The sequence below is a fragment of the Pipra filicauda genome, unplaced genomic scaffold (assembly GCF_003945595.2).
Source record: "Pipra filicauda isolate LSUMZ 115617 unplaced genomic scaffold, ASM394559v2 scaffold341_size774298_pilon, whole genome shotgun sequence".
NCBI lineage: Eukaryota > Metazoa > Chordata > Aves > Passeriformes > Pipridae > Pipra > Pipra filicauda.
The window spans coordinates 16,626-35,105 of NW_024104467.1; the positions used below are offsets into that span (position 1 = coordinate 16,626).

At 46.4% G+C, this 18,480-nt stretch overlaps 1 long non-coding RNA gene across 1 annotated transcript; it reads right to left on the reverse strand.

Annotated features, from left to right (window-relative positions):
• Positions 1–1,094: 1,094 nt before the first annotated feature.
• On the reverse strand, positions 1,095–18,258 carry LOC113984324. The gene is made up of 3 exons (XR_005564626.1): positions 18,205–18,258; positions 16,605–16,723; positions 1,095–3,219 (listed from the first exon to the last, which is right to left on the reverse strand). It is a non-coding gene; the product is annotated as an uncharacterized LOC113984324 (long non-coding RNA).
• Between the last annotated feature and the right edge of the window lie 222 nt (positions 18,259–18,480).

Genomic DNA, 18,480 nt, shown 5'->3' on the forward strand with positions numbered 1-18,480 from the left:
TATTCCAAGTGAAAAGGCTCCGTGTTAAACAGGATAGACTGGTGGGAATATTTTTTCCCTGTCCCAGACTAAACACTTGAATACAGTGAGATTGTTTCTATATAAATTCCTGTTAAAGATTAATGTTAAGCGAAAAGATAATCTTATAGTGCACCACAGGGTAAAACACAACCAGGCTTTAAACACTCTAAGGGTGTGTTGGAATTACTACTTCGTGGGGAATATCTTAGCAAAACATTTCTTTGTTTTAGAGAGTTTTCCAGAGACATTGCAAAGTTTTATCAGGAATTTTATCACATCGGGAAAAATATATTAGAGTCATGTGTTAGGGCTTAGGGGTTTTTTTTACCCCTCCACTGATTTGTGTTCAAATAAAAACAAAAGGGGAAACAGTGGATGATGGAACAAGTTGGAGAAAAGTGTCAGATATGGAAGAGGAAACACTTGTAGCTCAGAGTGAAAAAAAAAATTAATAATTGAAAGAAATCTGATTATTATGGTTCTTTACCTGGTCCTGGGTGGTGTGTGGGTTGAATTACACCAAGCCCAGCCCTGCAGGACCTGCAGCCTGAGCTGGGCTGGGGCTCCAGCAGCTCCAACCCCTCCTGCCCTGGGTGGCCCAGGGGCTGTTTCTGTTCCAGTCAGAGGAGCTGGAAAAGCCTCCCGTGGGCTCTCAGGGGCTGGGGGCAGACGCAGGTGCTTCCGACTCCCAGCGCCCTTCCTGGAAACATCTGGGGCTTCGTGTCACCTCCTCAGCCACGGAGAGTGTTCACACTGAGACACCTACACCCTTGGGAGCCTTTCTTCCCACATCTCCATCCCAAGGACAAAAATCAGCCTGATTTTTTCGGCTGTTTTGTGGCTGATGGGCTGCAAACAGCAGGTTCTGCTCCACCCCACGGCTTTGCCACCGCTGAGAGACCGGTGAGGACTTTGCTGCTCTGCTTCCACTTTGCTGCTCCCCTCCTGCCCCAGCCCCTTCTGCTTCACCCACCCTTGAGCTTTGAAGGTTGGCTGATGCCAAGAAGCTGCTGCAAGCACGGACAACCGTGCTTGCAGCAGCTTCTTGGCATCAGCCAACCTTGGAGCTGGAAAGGCTCCTGCAGGTGGTTTCTTCCCTTAAATCCACGGTATTTTGCTGTGGAGCTGCTGGACATCCCAGGAGACTTGAGGTTGTGCTGCATTTGGGGTGCTGAGGAAGGTCTTGGTGTCCCAGGCCGAGGTTTTTGCTGCTTTTCCAGCGCTGGAGCAGCTTGGAGCTCGTCCTGCCCGTCCCCAGGTGTCTCCCCGAGCCAAGCGTCGGCTTCTCCCGCGGGAGGAAAGGGCATTTCACAACCCTTCCCCAAGAAAAAAAGCTTTCCCTCTTCCCCCTCCCCTCAGCCGCTCCTGGAGCCGTTCTCAGTGGGCTGGGATAAGTTGGGAAGCACTTCCAAGGGTCCTTTGCTGGGACGCGTCTCCCGGAGCGGGAAGTGGAGCCCGGTTTGATCCCGCGGGGTCAGAGCTGGAGAAGACTCCTGGAAAGTTGGTCTCCCTGGTTGCCCTGCTCTGGGGCTGTCCATGAAGGTACATCCTGATAATTCTGGTTGTCGTGGAGTTCTGGGGGCTGTGGGAAGTGTTTTTCACCGGCCAAACTTTTCATTTTTTTTCTCTAATTATATTTCCCCCCAGTGAATAAACAAGGCAAGTGCAGGGCAGGGGGAGGTGCAGCAGACACAGCTTTCAGCTGACGCTTGTTTTGTCAAATAAAGCCTTTCTCTTCCTCAAAATAAGGAAAAAAAAAGAGAAAATTGTACATTTAGGTCATGGTACAGATACTGTTCATGAGGGTCCAGGAGGAAGAAAACATTAATGTGCCTCTTTTAACAAGTTGATTCAGATTTTAACCTTGTAAAATTAAGTTCTCTCTAAATTAAAAAAAAAATAGAAAAGAGGAATGTTTCTAAATAATATAAACAAAAATGAAACCTCTCTTGTTCCTGTTGTGAGAATTAAAAACTACTTGACAGCTGATGGAGTGTTAAAAACTTCTAGTAATCCATAGTGTTCTATGATTTGTTCTCTTTAAATTTTAGTTTTGCAGTTTTTAAATCTCAACATGATGTTCAGTTCCATATTCTAAGGAGCATTTGATATAATTTGGTACTGATTAAGAAGTTCCCTTAAACAGAGTCTCCAAACATTTAAGTGCATGAAGATAATGAAGTTAATCATAAATTAAACAGTGAACAGTGTATGGTGTACAATAAACAGAGAGAAGGAAAACTCATCCTGTCTAATATTAGAATTTTATGTCCCTTGTATTCTTCATATTTCAGTTCATAAATTCCTTTAACTTTGATTAAGAAATTTGGATGAATGATTATGGTTTGCTGAGTTCCCTTTCCTCACCTGTTCAGGACCATTTGGGCTGAAGGCAGAGAACTCTGCCCAGATAATGAACCCTGGATATTAATTCAGATGCAAACACTGCATGGAAAAAAGGGAGAGTTATGTGTATGTGAAGTACGAGGTTAATCAAGCCTTGAACTTTTACACTTTCTGACTTAGGACTATTCTAAGATGTGGCCTTAATGATTCATTAACACTTTCTTTGCTTTTATTTTTTTCCACTTATTGCCTAAAGCTCTTTAAAGCTGCTGTTAAAATAGAACCCTAATGGAAGTGTTAAAACCCGATTTTTGGGAACTCCCTGTGTTATTTCATTCCAGTAACACCACAATCATTAAATATTTTGACTCTGTGGGACTACTGGATTTCTCCCCCTGTCTTTAAACAAAGATTTAATCTTAATTAAGCTCCCCCAATTTAAATAAGGATTTTAGCTCAACAACCATCACCAGGAATTCTTGAATGGTTAAAAAGGATGTAAACTCTAAAAACTGAGCCCCCATGGCCTCGGGTGTCCTGATGTCCCCCAGGGGTGCAGGTCTGTCCTCCTGCAGGGTCACTCTGGGGAATCCTCAGGGTGTTTTTCTGCAGTTCCTGTTCCACTCATTTCTCTTCTGGGCCCAGCCTGGTACAAGAGCTGAGATATAAAAAGTTAAATTTACCTTTCTGAGTTAGTCAGAGTATTCTTCAGCCTCCCCTTTGGTCAAACCCTTGTCTCCTTGGCCCATCCTCATCCCAGGATGATCCTCTCTCTCCCTGCCACAGAAGCTGAGCTGCTGATGTGTGTCTTTAGTGGGATCCAGTCCAGCAGGTATCCTGGCTTCTTCTTTCCTGGAAAGGGGTTACAAGGCCAAATTAGTACAAACTTGCCCAAATTCTGCCTTGTAGTTCCTGAGTTCCCTTTCCTCACTGGTCCAAGACCATTTGGGCTGAAGGCAGAGGTACAAACTTGGAATATGCTTCATACACCAGGTCTAAAGTCAGAGATGAACCTCAAAAAACTGCTAAAGCACCTCAGGCCAAGGAGAATCCTGAAGGAAACAGGTTTCAGGATAAATTTAGGGACATAGCAGGTGGCTTTACCCCAGAGGAACTTTTTGACTCGATGATCTCAGAGGTCTTTTCCAACATTAATGATTCCACGATTCTGTGATTCTAAGAGTTGGGCTGTGATGTCAGTGGTGTGATGAGAAGTGATGTGCTCCTGTGCTGGTCTGAAGGGGACAAATGCAGCCCAATTTAGTGTTGGGATTGGGGAAGGGTTGGGCTCCCCCAGGGAAGGGATTTCCTCTGTTGTGCAGCTTCAGCCACTTTCGTTCTCTTCAGTGAGAGCTGCTCCCTGGAAGTGTCCAAGGCCAGGTTGGACGGGGCTTGGAGCAACCTGGGCTAGTGGAAGGTGACCCTGCCCATGGCAGGGGGTGGAAGGAGGTGGGTTTAAGGTCCCTTCCACCCTAAATCATTCTGTGAGTCTCTAATCATGGCAGTCACTGGGGTGTGCACACTTCCATGTGAGCTGGCAGTGGAGTGTCAGCTCTGGTTGACAAGGTGAGGATTAGTCACAGGTTGGACTTGATGATCTTGGAGGGCTTTTCCAACCTCGGTGATTCTGGAATTCTGGGTTCATTTGCTCCCTTGACTCATGTTTTCAGCTGGATTTGTCCCCTCTCTGGCCCTGCTGTGCCCCTGGGCAGGGAGGAACATCCCTCCTTTGCAGGGGCCGTCGTGTTGGGCTTTGCTTGTTTGCTCAGACTGGCTGGATCATTCCATTGGAGCTGTGCCAGGGCAGGCTCAGGTTGGATCTCAGGCAAAGGTTCTTCCCCCAGAGGCTGGTTGGGCACTGCCCAGGCTCCCCAGGGCAGTGGGCACAGCCCCAAGGCTGCCAGAGCTGCAGGAGGGTTTGGGCAACGCTCTGAGGGCCAGGGTGGGATTGTTGGGGGTCTGTGCAGGGCCAGGGGTTGGACTGATGATCCTTGGGGATTCCATCCAACTCAGCATATTCCATGATCTCCTGCCCCTCATCCCATCCCAAACTTGTGTCAAGGGGAGAGGTGATAACAGCCTTTCTTGGCACATCACAGAACTAAAATAGCTGTTGAAAAGAGATTTCCTTTCCCCCACTGAGCCTTGTCCCAAGGTTTTCTCTTTTCGTTGCTCTGTTATTAAATCAGAGCAACTTTTCAATGTCCTTGGTCCTGATCTTTGCTTTCTGCTCATTTCTGTTTAAATACATCCCCAGCTTGGCTCTTGTAAAGTCAAATTAATTGGCATTTGTGGATTCCTCCTCTCTCTGCCCTCTAACCCCTCCTGCCCCCTGGCATTGCAGGGCCTGGCTGGAGCCTCAGGCGCTGCCCAGGGTGCTGGGAAGATTAAACTGATATCACGATTTATTTTGTGGAGTTTATCTCTGCAGAGTCGTTTTCCTCCATTTCTTGGAGTGTGGGTTCTACCACTTTAAATACAAAAGTGTTTGCCCTCGGGTCACCAGGGACTACTGAGGAAGAAATACTGAGGAATAAGAGTTGCCTGAGTCTTGGGCTTCTATTTTTCCTGTTGTAATAGAAAACAAAATTAGAACTTTCATGAAATAATCTGTTAAAGACCATTTCATTCTTTTCTCAAAATGGTAATTTCAGAGGGATCAGACTTGAACCACTTGATTCCTTATTTTTTCATTTTCATGTGAGATTAATAGTCCTGGATATTGAAGGGTTGCACTGCCATGGGATATAAGGAATTTCGAGCTGTTTCTCACTGAAACATTCCAGTCCTTCCAGGAAATATCAATAATAAATGTCATTTATTTCCCGTGACCAGGCCCCCTTTCTCTGGTGGGATTGCAAACCTCTGACACCTCCCTGCAGACACTGGTGAGATGAACAGAGATGATAGAGCTGGGAGATGAATTCTCTGAGCAGGAGAACAGGCACAGATTCTCACAGGGGCCCAAAATCCCCACCCCAGAGGGCTCTGGTTTTACCCAGCACCACTTGGGACTCCTGAGGGAGGGCACAGCAGCAGCAGCAGCTCAGTGGGTTCATTAAACCTTTTGGCAGAGCAGTTTTGCTGCTCCTACAAAACCCCAGTGCCTTCCCCCACTCTTCGTGGAGCTCTCTCTGCATTTCTCTCATCCATTATAAACTCTACAATTCCCAATGTTAGCACAGCTCAGGTGCTTCCCTCTAAATCCATTTTGAGGCAAACCAGACGAGCAGAAATGAATAGTTCCCCTCAGAGAATTTTAAAGCACCAGTTTCATGACTTTACACATCTCCAGGGTCTCGTGCTGAGCTCAACTGGCCACCCAAGGGACCCCAGCTCTGCCCAGGGAATTCCAGGCTGATCCACTGCTGCTCTTCCATTAATCCTGTTGTGGAAGGGCTGTTCCCAGGAAAAAATGCTTCCTCCTGGTCCAAGTGTGGGCAGACCTTGTTGGAAGCCCCGGGCTGGGAGGGTGAAATCAGCCCCTGTGAGAATCTGTGCCTGTTCTCCTGCTCAGAGAATTCATCTCCCAGCTCTGTCATCTCTGTTCATCTCACCATGTCTGCAGGGAGGTGTCAGAGGTTTGCAGTCTCACCAGAGAAAGGGGGCCTGGTCATGGAAACAAATGACATTTATTATTGATATTTCCTGGAAGGACTGGAATGTTTCAATGAGAACCAGCTCAAAATTCCTTATGTCCCATGGCAGTGCAACCCTTCAATATCCAGGACTACTAATCCCACATGAAAATGAAAAAATAAGGAATCAAGTGGTTCAAGTCTGATCCCTCTGAAATTACCATTTTGAGAAAAGAACAAAATGGTCTTTAAAAATAACAGATTATTTTGTGAAAGTTCTAATTTTGTTTTCTATTGCAACGGGAAAAATAGAAGCCCAAGACTCAGGCAACTCTTATTCCTTAGTATTTCTTCCTCAGTATTTCTTCCTCAGTAGTCCCTGGTGACCCGAGGGCAAACACTTCTGTATTTAAAGTGGTAGAACCCACACTCCAAGAAATGGAGGAAAACGACTCTGCAGAATTTTTGCTGCTGCTGAACTGCCGAGGCCAAGATCGAGCAGCTTTGGCCTGGAGGGGACTGTTGAGGTGTAAATGCAAATAAGAACAATCAGACCAGCTCTGTTTCTCCTCTGCCAAGTTGGGGCAATTACAGCTGATTATCTGAGTCTTATCTGATTGTAAGGGAAGGAAGAGCGAGGGGAAAAGAGGGAATGAGCACAGTGGGATCCACTGTGGGAAAAGGTGATGTATTACAGAGGAATTCAAAATCCCGGTTTGGAGTGAGTTTGACCTCCTTCTCAGATTACAGAACGCACAAGTGTGGCAGGAGTGGGCAGGACCCTCCCTCCCCCTCTGCTCCAGGGCAGCGAGGTGACAACACCACAGACGCCCAAGGAGCTCTGCTTCAGCTCTCAGCGCCTTCCTCCCAGAGACACCCGAGTTAAACATATCCCTTTACCTCAGATGCCCTTTGCAGGAGGCTGAATCATTTGCATTTTGATGCTCTGGCGTTTTCTAAACCGGAGAGAGACACCAGAATTTTTATCGCCTTCAACAACGGCGTTGCCAAGGGCAACGCTCCGGAATCTGCTGCCGAGCATCGATCTCCGCTTGCAGCAGAGGGCGGTGTTTGAGTGGAAAAAATGGGTATTTATAGCAAAATTACCAAATCTCTCTTGAACCCGCGGCGAAATTTGGGGTCTGAGTCTGTCATACTGCTGAAGAATGTTACCAATCCAACACCAATCCAATGCATGTGTTAACTGGTTTGCAAATTCCCTCCCACCCCATCCTGTGCTGGTGGGGAAATGCTGGTGGTGAGTTTTAAACTTATACTGGATAATCCTTGTGCCAAAGGACTCGTGATATAAAAATACACCTCCTCATGCACTGCTGTCCCCTCGATAACACGAGCATCCTGGGATGCTGCTGCTCTGTTCTGAAAGGAAAACCAGGCAAGGAAAAAGAACCTGTTAAATATTGGCTGTGGTTGTTTGGGTGAAACACAGTCAAACTCCTGACATCACTTGTTCAAGTGAGTTGTTGGACCTTGCTCTGATGGCTCCCTGCTAGCACAGACTTCAGATTATTGAATTTTTGGTGTCCATTTGGAAGTGAGAACAAGGCAGGACGTGCTGTGTGTTGGGGGAATCCTCGAGTCCTGCTCTGGGGAGACCTTCAGGACATTTTGTCTGTCCCACCATCTCTATAGGGATGAGGTTGGTACTTCTTGATGCCTAAGGCATTTTTTTGTGGAGGACAGGGGGGTGATACCCCTGAGGGTCGGTGGGTGGACATTTCTCTATCATATCTCACAGGTGGATGTTTCCCTACCACATCTCCCTTCTCCCTGGGAAAGGAGGTAGAAGCCAGACCATTAAATTTGATGTCTCTGCGCTTAACAGGAAACTCTCTGACAAATCAGACAAGAAAATAACATGTTGCAAGGAATAGTGAGGCTGCTGGTGGGCTGGTGCTGTCCCTGTTTAACTTCTTAGCACTTCTTTTTTTTATTTATTTATTTATTTTATTTTTTTTATTTTTGGCTGGGCTTTGTAAGAGGCAAAAAAAATATGTCTTGTCCCTTCCAGAGGGAAGCAGCAGGAGGGAGCTGCCCTGCAGACCAACTCTTGGTGCAGATCTCCCCTTGTCCCACAGTCGCTCCAGGCTGTGTTTTATGGAGAATTAATTACGTGAGATCTCTCAATAAGAGGAAAGGCTCAACCTCCACCTGACACCCTGATTTCAGGCTGTGTTTCAGCTGGTGGATGACGGATGTGGAGGGACTCATTTGGCTTCCCCAGCATCATTTCAGCACAGCCCCTGTCCCAGCCCCACACCCACGTGGTGGGTCCCTGGGAGACACGACTGGAGCACCCAGAGGTCCTGCCTTGGGACTACGTGCAGCAAACTCAGTCCTTTGCTCTGACCCCTCACAGCCACGTGAGCTCACTGTCTATTTTTTGGGAAGTAAACACCTGGAATAACTTCGTGAGGTTGAGTAGGAGCCCTTTTAGTTCTGTGGTGTTTGGGTTTTAAATAAACTTATTTGGATGAGAGGGTGGAAGGTGGTGGGGGGATGAAAAGGGTGCCAGGAAAACCAAAACCTTCTTAGAATAAGGTGGGGAGAAAAACATAAGGGAGAAGAGAGAATAAAACCAGGAGCTAAAGCACTGAATGGGTTATAAATAGCAATAAAGTCAGATCAGGGAGTCAAGCACCAAATGGAGTTTGACAATTAACCTCTTCCAGCACTCTCAGCTATGGGAGGAACTTGTGATACACCAGCTAAGCCCCTCAGTGTCTATAAACACACTCTGACTTCCAGGCTGCAGGGTCCAAACCCGGGTGGTTTGGCTGCCTGGACATTGAGTGTCAGTGCAGGAGTGTCAGTGCTTTGCATTTGGGTCCCAGCTGGGCTCTGGAGGGGGAAGAGGCCTCAACACCACAGGAATCAGAGCCTGAGGATGGAAATGTGGGCCCAGTGTCAGCAAAAGCTGTTTATGTCCCTCAGTGCCTGCAGGGAGGGGGCAGAGGAGGGCCCAGGCTCTGCTGGGGGGGCCCAGCAATGGCACAGCAGGAACGGGCAGGAACTGATGCCCAGGAAGCTCCACCTGGACAGGAGGAAGAACTTCTTTGCTGGGCAGTGACCCAGCCCTGAACAGAGACCAGAGAGGGGGTGGAGTCTCCTCCCTGGGGACATTCCAGACCCCTCTGGACACAATCCTGTGCCAGGTGCTCTGGGATGGCCCTGCTGGAGCAGGTGACCCGCTGTGGTCCCTCCCAACCTGACCCATCCTGGGAAAGCAAAGCTTCACCCTGATCTTTGCCCAGAAAGGTCTGCAAAGGCAGGGGCACCTCGAGAGGGTCAAGTTTTGTGTCTGGTTGGAATTTGAGGCTCTTGTGTGGGGGTGGGAGCACAGCTCAGCCAGGTCTGGGGGCAGGGCTCAGTCTGCTTTAGCTTCAGAATCCTGTTTGGGAACATCCAGGTGCCAGGGCCATGGAAATATCGGCTCCTTCATCATTCCCACAGAAACAGCCTGTGGGATCTACTGTTGGAACCACTTGAAGGGGCTTGTTGGCTGCCAGGGAAGGTTCCCCAGGTGCAGGTGAGGAGATCCCTGAGCACCACGGGGCTGAGGGACCAGCCTGCTGTGCTCGTCCCCCCAGCAGTGACTGTCACAGCCTGGGCACCCTGAGATGGGTTTGTCACTTCCTTTTATCATTATTTTTTTATGTAACTGCTCCTGCAAGGGAGTTATTTTCTATGTCCACCCTGATCTGCTGTGAACTGCAGTGACTTGCCCTTGGGGAGATGTGTTTTCCCTCAGCTCCCCGTGCCCAAAATGTGACTTTAGGGATATTGTACCGTGTGATGTGTGTGTGCACTGAAGGTTTGTCCCCAGGGAAAGGTGTCTTGGAGCTTTTCTTTGTGGCCTTTCCTTCTCTCAGGCACTTCTGTCATGCAATGACTGAGGAGCCCTCGGGTGACAGGCAATGTTTGTGTTCCCTCAGGGTCTCTGATGGTCCTTAGCAGAAAAAACAAAGCTCCTGTGTGGTTCTCGCTGTTTGTGGGAACAAACTCGGGCTGAATGGCCTGAAGGGATCAGTATTCCCATTTCCCAGCCCTTTCCTCCGTGGGCCACCTTCTGAAGGTCAGGACAGAGACGTGATGGTAGGAGACCCTTCCCATGGGGCTGAAGCACTTCCAGGCACCGGCTTGTTGTGGTCATTTATTGACTTCTTTGTTTTCTAAAATACTTTTAACTGAGGCAGTGAAAATTGATGTTTGAATTTCCCTTCTGATGGTCATTCAGGCTCCACTAAAGTCCTCAAGGATTCCTTTTTCCTCTCTCTCTCCTCTCCTCTCCTTCTCCCTCAAATTCACTCAAATTCCCTCCCCCAAATTCATTCTGAGAGCAGCCACACCCAGAAACTTTGGGCAAACACCCATGGCAGCACAACCCAAATATTGCAGAGGGGCTGAAGTGTCACTGGAAACTCACAGGGGAAAAAACCCGAGTTCAATTTACAACTCCCAGGTTTCATTAGAGGACGTCACAACCTCTGAATAACCCACAGAAAACCTGAAACAATTGCTGCTTAAAACCCTGTAATTGCTGCCACCTTTCCACGTGTGATTAGGAAATGGCATTTTAGGAGCTACCAAACACCCCTGTGCAAACCAGCTGAGGTCTTGGATAAGAATCTTTAACCAAAGGTTCTTTAGTTGGTGGAAATTAAACCAAAAGGAGATTTAGATTCATCCTTTGGGCTTTATTATTTGACATAATAAAGGCTGAATCTTCAGGTCGATTCTCCTGAATGATAAAGCAAAATATCTTCTCTATGGAGAGACACCCTGCTGACAAATGAGCACAGCAACTCATTGAGCACCTTCATTGCTCCCTCGGGAATTATTTGCTGCCATTATGCCAAAATCCCGCTGCCACAAGAAAAAATTCACAGGGTGCAACAAAAAGATGATTTTAAAGTTACTTTTTATCACAAATATCTAAAGCTCGCTTGGTTTTTTATTTTTTTTTTATTATTATTTTTTTTATTATTATTATTATTTTTTTTTTTTGGTTTGGGTTATTCAGGTGGTTTTTGGATTGTTTTTTTTTTTATTTGGTTTGGGTTTTTTGGTTTGGTTTGGGTTGATTCTTTTTCAAAACAAAATGTCTTCTAGGCAACTTTTGTTATGAGTTTAAGACATGTTCAATATAAGAAGGAATCTCTGCACGCCCTGATCCCCTGGAAGGATGAGATGGGCACTGAGCAGCTCTGAGGTGACACACTGAGCCTCACTTATTGTTATTTAGGCTTCACAAATTATCTCTCCGTGAGAAATTTCATTACTAATGGGATCAAATCGCCAGATACCATCACCTGATATTCTTCTTTTTTTAAAAAAATACATTACTGATTCACTAAATACATGTTACCTAAGGTTTAAATGGTCCTTCAAAATCAAATATCTGATTATTTAGGAATTAAAATTTCCTGCTCTCTCGCAGATTTCTCCCTTTCTCCAAGGTGCCACGTTACCCACCCAGGTCAGCAGCACCACAAGAAGTGAATAAATCCCCCTTACAAGGCACTCCCACTTTCCTGATTGATTTTTGAATGAACTACTACATGGATATATTATGTTAATCTTGAAGTCCACCATCGACCCCTCATTATTTTCAGCCTCCTTGAGTGGTTTTCAGGGGAAAATCCTCATTCTTTCCTTTCTAAACAGGAGGAACATGAGCGGGTAATAAGTTAATTAATTAGAAGGGCGGGTAAGCAGAACATTAAATGAGGTTTTACAGTGATTCTCTGACAGGAGCAAAGGAAGGGAGAAACTTATGGCCGAAATTTTAGTCACTTATTAACCTCAGAGCCCAGGAAAGTCCCCTCAAGTCTTGTAATCAGAAAGAAACCATAAAAAGAGGCTTTTCTTGGCGGTTTTGTAGAAACAGTGAATGGCCTGAGAAAATCCCTAGTGATTTATTCCTCTCCTTGCACTATTCCTTGCTGTCTGAATCAAGAGAGCAGTTTTCCTGCTGCTTGAGCTGCAACCCAGCACCATTAATAAATAGCAGTGGGAAGGGAAGTGGAGTGGCTGAATTATCAGCTCCCCTTTGGAAACTGCCCTGATTAAAACACCCATTAGTATAAATTGTACTTTTATGGTGAACCCACTGTGCTAAATGTGAGACTGCATTAAGCCATTACACTCTTTGCAGCCACTAAATTGAATTACCTGGTGCATCTGTTTAGTAAACTGCAAAACCTGAAGGGCTTGGCAATCATTATTATTTATTTGGTGCATTTTGAGCTGTTTCTTTGACTGCTGGTGTAGGTACTGCTGGGCTTTGGTTCACAGTATCCCCTCTGTATTTAAACATAGTTCCAGGGTGCTGAAAATTGGATGGTAAGGAAATTGCCTTTTTAACTTTGCCTTGTGCAGAGCCATAATTCCTTCTTCCTCCTTATTCTCCGGTGCCAGAAGATTTGGAACACTTTTTTTTTGTTGTTGATATGAAAGATGATACATTTAAAGTGGGTAAAAACAGCATTTCAAATGTTCCTGTCTGCTCAGATCAATGCTGACAGCTCAGCTCACATTGAATGATTTAATTCATTCCTCCACCTGCTCACCAAGGGAAGGACTTGACCCTAAAAAATCTGTGCAGAGGGAGAAAAACTCTTTAAAACTCTTTCTGAGTGGAGGAAAATGTGTTTCTCATTCCTGTTCTGGGGACACACCTAGAGCAGGGGGGGCAGGAAGATCTGAGCTGGTTTTGCTGGGATAGGATGGAGGCCTGGAAGGTGTGGGAACCCTCTGGATTTCACGGGACCACAGATGGGTCACGCTGGAAGGGACCACAGGGGGTGATCAGGTTCCACCTCCCTGCTCCAGCAGGGCCATCCCAGAGCCCTGGCACAGGGTTGTGTCCAGAGGGACACTCTGGACACTGTTGGAACCATCTCAGGGACTCACAGAGCAGCTCAGGAGGGCCCAGATGGAACATCCCCAGTGAGGGACACTCTGGACACTGTTGGGAGCATCTCCTGGACTCACAGAGCAGCTCAGGAAGGCCCAGATGGAACATCCCCAGTGAGGGACACTCTGGACACTGTTGGGAGCATCTCCTGGACTCACAGAGCAGCTCAGGAGGGCCCAGATGGAACATCCCCAGTGAGGGACACTCCACAGCCTCTCTGGCCACTCCTGAGCTGCCCCTGGCGTGGGAAGTCCATGAGCTGCCTTGGACAGTGTTTGTTGCCTGAGGTCTTCTCCAGCTTGGCCACATCTGGGCTGTGGGTCCCTGCCTGGATCAGACCTGCTGCTGCCTCAACCCCTCTGTCCCCTGCTCTGCCCTGGCCTTTCTGCCTCTTCCTGCTCCTGGGGGTGTTTCTCCTGATCCTCCCTCCTGCCCTTTATAAAGAAACAAATGTTGGCAAATCTACCAGGTCTTGGCATGTTTTTTGGTGACTTTTCTGGAATTCCCAGCTCCTGCAAGCCCTTGGCTGGGGGGAATATCAGCCAGCAGGAAAGCAGCAGTTGTTTTTTGCTGTAACCTCGAGGGCAGGACCTCACTGACTGTGCTCAGGTTACCTGTGAGGAACCAGGAGCAAATGTATTTCCTGACTGCCTGGGATTGATATCCCAAAGCATCACTCCCATCTCCAGCTCCTCTCCTTGTTTCCTGAGCTGGTTTTGGTCCTTCTCCAGACTCAGGAGCATCCCATCAGCTGAGGGGCAGCTGGGAGGGGCATCCTTTTATTTCCTAGTTTGTGTGTGATTGTTTTCCCCCCATCCAGAGCTCCAGGAAGCTTATGGAGCTTATAGGAGTGGATATTGAGATCTGGAGGGGATGAGTCCCTCTGGGTCCTTGCCCTGGGCTGCAGGACCTGCTGAGATCAGGAGCTGAGATCGTGGCAGGAAGGAAGACCAGCCATGCTGGCTCCATCTTAGCCTGAATTTCCCAATTTCAGCAGCTCCCTGAGATATTCCCAACTCTTAAATTTGCACTAAAAAACAAACAAAAATGCTGACAAACCTGCTGATTTCACTGCTTGAAACAGTTTGACTTCCTCTTTTCCTCCCCTCTCCGAAAGACCTGAGGCTTGATGCTGAGAGCTGGGTCTGTCTGGGCTCCTGAATCATCCCCAGCTGCAGATTTGGGGCTGAGGATCCTCACCCAGTTTCCATTTGCCCATCTTTGAGCTTGAAAGGCTGGGAGGGAGATCACAGGACCAGAGAACGGATGAGGTTGGAAGGGACCACAGAGATCAGTTGAACTCAGAGATTATCCTGTCCAGTGTGTCAAGACTTTGACTTGGAATTTCAAATTCCTGATTTAATTGGGTGTCTTTCAGAACTAGAACCTCATTTTTCTATTCAACCTTTCTTTGTCATTTCTAGAGGTGACAGGACGGGTTTGGCTCAGCTAAACCCAGTGGGAAGTGAGGGATGGGACAGGAAAAGCAGCTGAGCTGGCTCATTTGTGGTCAGGTTGGACATTTGGGCAGCTCTAAGTTAGTCTGTGGCTCAGACAGTTTAGGCTTGTCCCAAGGACAGCACTTACACAGGGTGGGAGTTAGGGAATAAAGATTCAAAACTGAGAGAGCTGCAGTGATTTTAATTCATGGGTCAAACCTTGTTAGGACAAAGGACAAAACCAAGTTCAGTGCAGGTGCACTGGTACTGAGAAAACTCTCTGAAATATTTGCTAGAGCAAAGCAGTATTTTCTCCTGAGATATATATTTTTTTTTCCAAGAAATTATTTGTATCATTGAAAGAATCATCTGCAGTCCAGTGTCCATCAATAATAGTTCAATATAGTTCAATAGTTCATCATTATTAATTGATTCAAGAAACATTTGGACAATGCTCTCAGGGACAGGGTGGGATTCTTGGGGTGTCTGTGCAGGGCCAGGAGTTGGACTGGATGATCCTGTGGGTCCCTTTCAGCCTGAGATATTCTGTGATTCTGTGAAATTTTGGGATTAGACTCGAGTTTTTTTCAAACAAAAGCAATGTAGGATCCTTTGGCATCCACTTCTCTTTTAGATCCCATCCTACTTCTGCAATGGGAGTTATAAAACCAGTGTATTCCTTGGGGCTGGCTGTCATTTCAAGCCCCACCAGGAGGTTCAGACCATACTCAGAGTATCCTCACCTTTTGCAGTAACATCTTCTAATCTGAAGACTGATGTCAAGGTGAAAAGTCTTTATTGTACATTAAGTCTTCCCAATCTTTCTTTTCCATCCCGTTTCCCAGCCCTCTCCTCCCTCCTGCCCAGCCTGATGCTGTTGTCCCACAGGCAGGCCCCAGCCCACCCCAGCTACTGGGTCTTGCTGCAGCCTCTGCCTGCCCAGTTAATTGGTCCTATCTATATTTAGAAGTTTATTTGTGTCCTTATTGAATTACACTCTGATTTGTCCACTTTGTCATGATCAGTTTAAGTTCTGATCCTGCCCTTTAACATCCTTGCAGCCCCTCCCAGCTTTGGGCCATCTGCAAATTTAACAAGTGTCCTCTTGTTAATTAAAATGATGACACCAGAGCCAGGACAGGCCCTCACAGAGTCCCTGCTCCAAACACTCTCATATTTTGACAGGGAATCATAATTACTTTGCAGATAAGGCTGTCTAATCAACTCTGAGTCCATCCTCTAACTGCCTCACAGAATTAGATAATAGTTTGGGCTGGAAGGGACCTTAAAGTTCATCTTATTCCAGTGTGGGAATGGGATGGATTTGGGGGTTTCCTTAATGTTTAACAGAGCTGCAGGTGCATGTTATAATTTTCCTAATTTATCAATTTTTGCATTTGGATAAATCACTCCATCCCTGGAAGTGTCCAAGTGGGAAGCATCTCCTGCAGCTCTGGCAGCCTTGGGGCTGTGCCCACTGCCCTGGGGAGCCTGGGCAGTGCCCAACCAGCCTCTGGGGGAAGAACCTTTGCCTGAGATCCACCCTGAGCCTGCCCTGACACAGCTCCAGCCGTTCCCTGGGGGCTGTCCCTGCTCCCCCAGAGCAGAGATCGGAGCTGCCCCTGGGGAGGAGCTGCAGCCCCCCCTGAGCTCTGCCCTCCCTTCAAGACATTGAACCTAAAGGCTCCTCATCCTCCTGGGAATCCCTCTGGAAGGTCTCACCATCAAAACAAGCCCCTTTGGGATCAGCAGGACCAGCAGTGGTGCAGCTTTAGCTCCCTCAGTCACCTTGGATGGAACATTCCCAAGGACCACTTGCCACAGGCATTTCCAGCCCCAGCTGCCCACTGGGAATATTCACCTGGAAATGTGAATAGTGAATATTCCCCTAGAAATGGGAACAGTGAAACTTCTCTACATTTCTCAAGTAAATTGCAAGTATACAACTATCAAACCTGTAAATTACACCTTTGATTGGAGAAAAGAAACTCTTCTAAATGAAGGGAACTCAGCAAACTCTGGTTAGATCAGCCTAAGGGTGGGAATTCTTAGTGGGATTTCTTCAGCTCCTGGCTGTAAAATGAGTAGGAATTTGCATTCTGGAAAAAGCAGGGGTGGTGAAAAATGATGAAGAAAAGCTCTAGACCAATTGGCTAATTAATTCTCTCTCCAAAGATACTAGAAATAAACAGAGGGAATGCAAAGCCAAAAAGAAATGATCCCAAGGAAAGCTGCATCTTAAGGATTGAGAAACAACATTATCAGTGAAAAATAACTCACCCCTTGACCTGAGCTGGGTTTGCAAACACACCCCAGTGGCTTTCAGCAGGAGATCTGCTGCTCCCTCCCAAAACTGGGGACCAAACTCCCGACTGAACACGCCGGCCAGAATTTCCCGTCTGGAAAATGGAGATGAGAACAGAAGGGAAAGAACAGAAAGCCATTAATATTTTATAAAGCATTCAAACCCTGCAGTACTGAGTGCCACAGAAAAGCCTCTGAGGAGATAAACAAATTTCTGTCTTCAGAGCAGATGTTGAAATAATTACAGTAAATAAGGCACAAGGCCACTCAGAACAGGCTCTTGGATCTCTGCTGCTCCAAAGCAGAGCCCTGGAAAGAACGAATCCTCTCACAAGGGCTGCAGCAAAATGCAGATTTACAACAAAGTTTATTTAAATTTGAGGGGAAGAACCTTTTATTTCACATTTCCAAGCTTTGGGGACCTTGACTTTGACAGTGTAGAACACATTCTAAGGCAGACTCCAGTGCAGGGAAAAAAGTGAGACTGTAAATCTAAAATGAAATATTCCGATGGCTTTAAAAAGAAAAAATCACCTGTAGCAGCAAAGATGTTGGATTTGACTGCATTAAAGGTCTTTTCCAACCTTAATGATTCTGTGATTCTATGATTTTGACAATGAAAAAGATATTGTATATTCAGAATAGACAGCAAAGTGTTGGGTCATTTTTGTGCTCTGGAAAGTTCAGCAATGACCTTTGCATCAATAATAACTCTAATTACAATCCCAATGGATAGTGTCCTGTAAAGTGATTATTGTCAAAGTGTCAGAAGTTAATATTTTTTATATTTGTGTCTCTAGGAACATTTTGAAAATTGTTTGAGTGTTTCTCCCATTTCCTTGCCTCTCTTTCTCTCACCTCAAATCTAAATAACCCCCAATGCTGACAAAGTGATTGAGATGAACTCTTGGTTCCTGTTGTGGTTCAGCTTTTCAAATAAGGACTTTTATTAAAATGTTACCCATTCTGTGATGCAACAACTCACACAAGCTCTGTCCTAGAGTGTAACAATGATGTGACATCACCAACACCACCTTGAGATGTGGATTTTGCAGCAAACATTGAGAATGAATAGAGAAATTTATTTCAAGTGGTGACAATATCAACGTTTTCCAAGGACCAAAGCACCAAAACCCTTTTATACTGAAATGAATAGTGATGGTTAAGTTCTTCCTTGCTTTATTTCACCCGGATTCCTCCCATCCTTAGTCATTCATTCCCATCACTGAGGTGTCTCACAGTTCCAGCAGGTTCTTGGCAGCAGTTGAAGTTCTGCCAGTTGAATTTCTGACCTATATGTCAGAGTTTGGACCTGGCTCCCCTCCAAGTCCCCAAGACCCAGTGAAAAGCCTCTGGCAAAGAGTGAGAGAGAAAAAACTATGGGAAAAAAACAGAATAGCAGAACTATATTAAAATATATATATATTTACATATATCACAGTTATATACAGTCAAAATACTGCACATACAAAAAAGAACCCCAAACAACAACCCCTCCAGAAGGGGAAGGGAAAAGGGACAAAACCACAAAAAAACCCAAAGCAGGTATGCACAATCAATAAAATCTAGCAAATACCCTCCTTGAGACAGCAGAACTGCACCAAACAACCGCCAGCACCCTCTGCCTCCCAAGGCCTACAAGGCCTCACTAGGCCTCACTAGGCCTCACTAGGCCTCACTGGGCCTCACTGGGCCTCACTAGGCCTCACTGGGCCTCACTGGGCCTCACTCCCCCACACAAACAGGACTGACAGCAGAGAACCTGTGCCTTCAGATCCACCAGAAGGGAAGAGGAGAGGGAAGAGGCTTCTCTCTCCTTCTTATTTATACCCTGGCTTACGTAAAAATCGTA